Here is a 6,769-nt window from a genome sequence, read left to right on the forward strand (position 1 = left end):
TTACTTAAGAAAGACTAGGCTAGACTACTTCTTACCCTGCTGTTAGGCTGTAATTTAGTACTTTTACTCAAATATTGTACTGTACTGTAAATCTAAAAGCATTTTACTTGAACCACTTGAAGGGACGAATGTTGATAGTAAATGCAGTCAGTTGAAGCAATAAATTCCTCAGTGCGTACTATAATGACCGACAAGGCCCTGCCGTAAAATCTTGTTCATCCTCTGACCTCAGTGATGTATTGGTGTTAAGGAAGAACTTCAAGGAACTCTGGCTGGCCAGGGAGTGTGCTGCCACTCATGAACAAAACTTGAAAAAAAAACTGCAAAAATGGCATCCCAAAACACGCAGGTGCCTCCATATGCATGTTCAGGTCAAGTATCTTTGTCTTAACGTGTCACTCCAACTATAAAAGATTATACTGATGACTATAAACATCAACAAAGCACAGCAGTCGCCATGTTATCATCATTATGTTATAACCCGCAGTGACAACAATAACAGTGAATCATATTATTAGCTCCTTTGCTGCCATAACATATCTGATACTTTTCCCTCATCACCTCTGACTCCCTGAAGAGACATTCTGCATTAGCATGCCACAGAGCCACCTGTGTGCCCGGAGCTTATGTTTCCAAACACTGGCACACAGCGAGGCGGCCCAGCGAGGCTGCGAATGGAGGCAGAGGAGGAGGAGGAGGAGGAGGTGATGGTTTCAGTGCAGGAGGGGTCTTAAAAAGTCAGTGTTAATGATCACATAGAGCCCAGTGAACAGTGAAACCATTGTTACTGCTGAAGCTTACCACTGCCTGCTACTGTCTGAATGCATTCATATCTGAGCCCCAAAGGCACCTGTTGTGCGGATTCTTGCCCTTGACACTGCTGTGCTCTGCTGGATGGTGGGTGTGGTTTGGTTTTTCGTTCTGACCCAGACTTGAACTCCTTTACAGCTGTCACTGTTCCACACAGCTATTCCAAACCCTCCGGCAGAGAGAGCAGCGCCGCATACTGCAAGGAGAGAAAGGACGGAGAGGACAGGGTGAATAAAAGATGCCACTGTGACAAGTCTGAAAATCAATGCATTTATAAATACGGAGTGTAGAAGGACGTGTTAATGAAGATGACCCCCATTTAAAAGATAATGCTGCCCAGAACATTAAAGCTGCATGTTTATTACCTCTGCAATGAGGGTTTTCATGTTTTCATCCATTTAATGTTGATTGGTTGGTTTGTAGGCAGGATTACACAAAAACTACTGAACAGATTTCCACAGAACTTGGATGGATGATGGGTCTCAGCTCAGAATAGACCCAATTCATTTTTGGTGTAGTTCCAGATAAAAGGACAGATCCAGGAATATTTTCTCACTTTCTTTAATGTTGCATGATAAGGTTTTTTTTTTTCTCAGGCAATAAACCTGGATTTTAATGAAAAATATCAGGTGTATTTAAGTGTCTGGTATCTATGAGAGAGTACACATGGGGACTGTTGGGCCTTGGTGGAGGTATACACTCTAAAGAGTGCCATTTTAGTTGAACATGTGTTGTTTTTCAGCTACGAGTAACCCGTTGCAGATCAGAATAAACATTACATACATTTTTTGTGCATTGGTGCCCCACCGCATACAGCTGTGCCCTCTTTTTTTCGACCCTGCTCCTTAAACATCCTAAGTCCGCCACTGTTTGTTATCAGACAACTTTATTAAGGGGAATTTTCTTTGAACAGCTTGCGCACACACAAAAAAACACACACAACAACATGTAAATATTACCTTCAAAGGAGCCATTTTGCTGCATTATGAGTAATTTTACTAGTGATACTTTTGCAAATAATAATACTTTTACACTATGATATTGTCACTTTCCACAATTGAGAGAGATTTCAAATGTGTCACAGCTGAATTTAAGTATTCAACTATTAGTATGACACTACGGATAACAACTACACTGAAGTTATAGTTTTGTGATGCTTCAAAAAAAATCTGTGTGTATCAGTAATGTTTGTTAATAAGAAAATATGTTTTTCCTGTATAAACTGGACTTGAGTATTTGGTTTGTGATTTGTAGAACACGTGATTTGAGATGATGTGTTCGAAGACCAGAATAATTTGTTTGTAGCCTACTTTCTTGTCTTTCTTTCTTTAATATTCATTTGTCTTCATGTCTGCTCTGTATCGCTCAATCTTCCTTCTCTATAGGCCTCCTTTTGCTGTGAATACTGTTCTCAGAATATAGTTTCATGAAAACATTAGTGACTATTTGGGCTTATTTTTCTTCCATTATTTCAATTATAGTCCTACACAATAGCCTGCAGTTAAAAAAAAACATCTCAGGCCTTGAAAGTTCATACGTCTTGATTATTATTATTAATATTTTTTAGCTTGTAGCGCCATCTGCTGTCCAGGCGATGCTATTACACCACTATAACGGCAATAAAAGCTATTAATGACTGAAAATAGAGGGGAAATTATGCGTGTAAGGTACAGATGGAAGGGCAAAGCAAAAACGAAAGTGTCAGGCAATGAACTAAAATAACCTTTCAGTTTGTCAAAGTTGTATTTCTGCTGAATAACTTAGTTACACAAGATTTCTTTAGGGGGGCGTTTTGCAACCAGCAAAGCTATTGCCATAACATTTCATAACCATCCCTGCGTCTGACAAGACAACGTCGTTTTTTTTTAGTGTGCTGTGACTTTAACTTCACTTTGCGTTGGGAATAAAGGGCAGTCCGCCATGTTTCCTGGAGATTCCTGACATGAGGAAGTGGGCTCACCTGACTGCACCGCTGCATAGGTGAGGGAGTGGCCACCTGCGAGAGACAAACTGTCAGGCCTGAGCTCTCCGGGAGGAATAACACTTTGTGTCAAGCTTTTATTCTCGGGAGGAATTCAATCAGAATCAGGTAAGACACAAGATGAACAGATTTGTTTATTCCAGCAGAGGGATCTCCAGCTTCTGTTCAGGTGGAGCTGAAGAAGCCATTCCTACTCACACAGGCCCACATTTTTTAGAGGTTATAAACAGGCAGATCTGCATTTACACCTTTACATGAGCTGAAAAGTGCATGTTCTGTGTTTAACTTGCTCTTAAAACACGTGTTTTCCTTGTTAAAATGAGATTTTCAGTCTTTGTGAGGACCGTGCAGAATGTGAAACTCTGCTTTTAAGTGCTTGAGTGGTTGTGTTTTCAAGGTAACTAATGTGAAGCGCAAACATCCATTTTTCCCCGTCAGAGAGAGGAGTTTGTTCATTATCACAGCATGTCTGTGCAGGTGGAGCAGCAGCAGCCACATTCCAGTGCCTGGGGTCATGACGTTGCGATATGCAGACCCCCTCAGCACAACACAGTTCAGACTGCAGGCCTGTCTTGTGTTGGAAAACCAGGAAAAGAGGCTCCTCTGTGACTCCTGCGGTTTTTATACCTCACAGCTTTTGTAAGATGAAGCTGTTTTATTCAGTGATGGTTCAACAATGCCCAGATTTCCAGCTGATACACTGGTTATACAAGCCAAGATTTTTTTTTTTTCTCCAAAACATCCTTTTCTCAGATTACCGTTGAAAATACAATGAGTTTTCCTGTAATGGTGTTACCCACAATCGGCATGTGATGACACCTCTTGATGGAATGGGTATTAACACAGTCAGCACTGCATGTCGTGACAGATTCTCGCAAAGACAGTGTGTCTTCCATTTCACCACTGTGCGGTTTGCTTTGGCTGACAGCGCAGAGACAGCCAAAGGTTGTACCTGTGTAGGGGAACTATTGCCTGATTGATAGTGGAATTTCTTTTAGGCAGATACCAGCACATCCTCACATACCTCAACGACTGAATAGGTTGATGTTCAGTCACTCCCAAAACGACCACGAACCAGCAACAGGTGTATCGGACTTTTGTCGCGGGCTCGCAGTTTGGTCAGGTTTAGGCAAGAAAACCACTTGGTTAGGTTTAGGAAAACAGTGTGGCTTGTATTACGATAACTATGTTAGTTACGAAACTTTAGTTACAAATGAACCTCTGTTACTACACTACGTGATGTAACTTCACTGTAACTTGACCCGCCGTTGACTTTGGCTTTCACACCAGACATGAACAGCAGCCTCCTGGGTAAAATGCCTGCGCTTGTTTGACTCAGCCATCCGTCCCCGACCTCCTCTCTATGCTGACTTTAACTGCTTTGCCTGACCTCCTCCTTTACTGCTGTAATATTTACTACAGCCACTAGAGGTCACCGCCTGACAAGAAAAATCAACATGGGTCGAAATAAGCTGCTTTAAAAGTTGACCTAAAATGTCCGATAACGATAAATCTGCTTACAGTCAAGAAGAAACGATATCAACTTGAAATATCAACTTGTCAGTGTCTCTTGTGGACAAACTGTGATAGTGACACTGCTTCCACTTGACCTCAAACCTTGCTTGCCATCTCTGCCCTGCAAATTCTCGTTACTTATCAGGCAACAGATTTAGGTCATTCACGTTAGCACTTAATATGTCGTTTATTATCTCAGTTAATTGTTTGGTCGTTAAAAGGAGCTTTTGTTTTGTGCAATCACACAGTCCAGCAGCATAAAACAACTTAAACAAATCGTCCACAGTGTTGTATAGGCAACAGAGAGACAGGGAAGGTTTAATTTTTCACTTCACGTTACAATCCGCTTACATGTGGCCAAAAAAAGTGATTAATACATGTGAATTGCTATAAAATGTTACATAGAGCCTCTTTAAAATGCTGGAAAATAGTGAAAAAACGCATATTACACTTTTCCCAAAAAAATGTTATTATTATTGTTTTGATTACCGATGATCCAAAACCTGAATATATTCAGTTTACACTGACAAGAATAGAGAAAAGCAGAAAATCAAAGAACTGTGGAACGTTTGACATTTTTGCTTGAGCTAATATTTAAACGATCAATTGATTATTGATTGGGCAGCAGATGTATGATTCCTACAGTGGCGTAGACGTGACCCACCTCTGCCTCTGATTGGCTTACCTTGGTATATTACCCTCACCTTAACCAATCATCACTCCTCATGTCTAAACTTAACCAACTTCACCGTAGTAAGGATTTGTAATTTAGCGAGCAGGTCGTCCACTGATCGCAGGGTTGAAGGTTCGATCCCCTCCTCCTTTTCTTCACATGTCAAACTGTCAATCATCAAGTATTGATCACTAATTAATTACTAATCGTCCCATCTCTATCAGATCTATCAGTCTAGCTCTAGTAGGAACCTTCTGAGTGGACTGATTATAAATAGCAGCATAGCCGTAGTATCAAGATAGCCTGGCAGCGAGTAGATGAATAACCATGTAGTTTTGGGGGCTACATTGCATATTGGATGAACAGTTAGTCGCACATGAGTCAAATTGTCATCATTTAAGAGGTTGCTAAACTGTGCAGGAAGCCAAGTAATATTACAACAAGAAGAGTCAGTTCCTGCAATGATGACCAAACAAAAAAACAGCCTCTAACCATGAGCTTGTAGTGTGGTTGACATTTTTCAGGCACTTCCCCAGCTGCATGCGGTGAGATTTCTTTCTCTTACTGTGACTTACTGTGTTGCACAATGGCTCTAGCCTTTCTAGCTAGTCTCCTCTTTCTCTCAAGTGCAGTTTTTTTGAAGTATGTTTCTTCTCTCCGTGGAATTTTATTCTCATTTGTGACCCTGAATCGGTCCCTGTCATTCACCTCCAGACATCTCTCCAGTAGATAATGGACATTTCTATCTGTGTTCGGCTCAGAAATGGAAGAATGGCGGCGGTGATGTGCAGAAATAACTCCTAATCCAGACAAATGTTTGGGTGCTGAATACTCCTATTTATTGTCCCGCTGCAGCGTTTGTTGTGGCTGAGTGCTGGAGGAGTTCGCTCGCTCCACCTCGGTCTCGGTTTGTGATAGAAATCTCCCCCGGGAACTACTTACAGTTACCATAACAACTCAAGTGCCAGCATGACTGTGTGCGAAAGAGACAACAACACAGCGAGCTTAGAAAGCGTAGCTTTTGTTGACCTAAAAATAAAACCAGAGCGATGTTTGAAACACTTTGGACTTCATGGCTGTCTGCTCAGTTTTTGTTTACTTTTTGTGAGGTCTCTGTCTGCTTGACAAAACTGCCCTGCTTACAAAATAATAGGTTCGAGATTATATATTCATTATAGTGGATTTTAATTAAATGATGTGAAATGACCACATTAAATCATGTGAACAACCACCCTCTTTTGGGTACATTTCTTTAAAAAGTATAAGCATGTTTTTTCTACAAAACACTTTATTTATATTAAGCAAACCAAACCAAACGTCTTGATTGTTAAATCCTGCATAAAGGAAGCTAAAATATCTATCATTATATGAATCATGTAAAATGGACTATTTATCTGACCAGGCATTCAATGTTGGGCTGAAGCTCTGATTGTTTTTTATAAAAGTTTTATCAATTTTCAGTAATTGTTTGGTCTACAATGTGTTTGAAAATAGTAAAAAAAAAAAAATGTCCATCACAATTCCAAGGTGAGATCTTCAAATTGCTTGTTTTACCAGATCACAATCACGTAAGACAAAGAAAAACAGTAAATAAATAGCCGTAAAGAAGAAGGAACAAGGAAACGTTACGCTCCACTTTTTAGGTAATGACAGGTTTCGATATTCAGCGCTGAGTCTGCTGACACATTATGATGCGTTTTTGTGGGAATGAATTGTTTCCCAGTAGACGTCCTGACATGTAGGACAGGAAAAGCAAAGGTGTGATTAATAAAATCATTGATGGCTGTATT

The sequence above is a fragment of the Pagrus major genome, chromosome 22 (assembly GCF_040436345.1).
Source record: "Pagrus major chromosome 22, Pma_NU_1.0".
Classification (NCBI taxonomy): domain Eukaryota; kingdom Metazoa; phylum Chordata; class Actinopteri; order Spariformes; family Sparidae; genus Pagrus; species Pagrus major.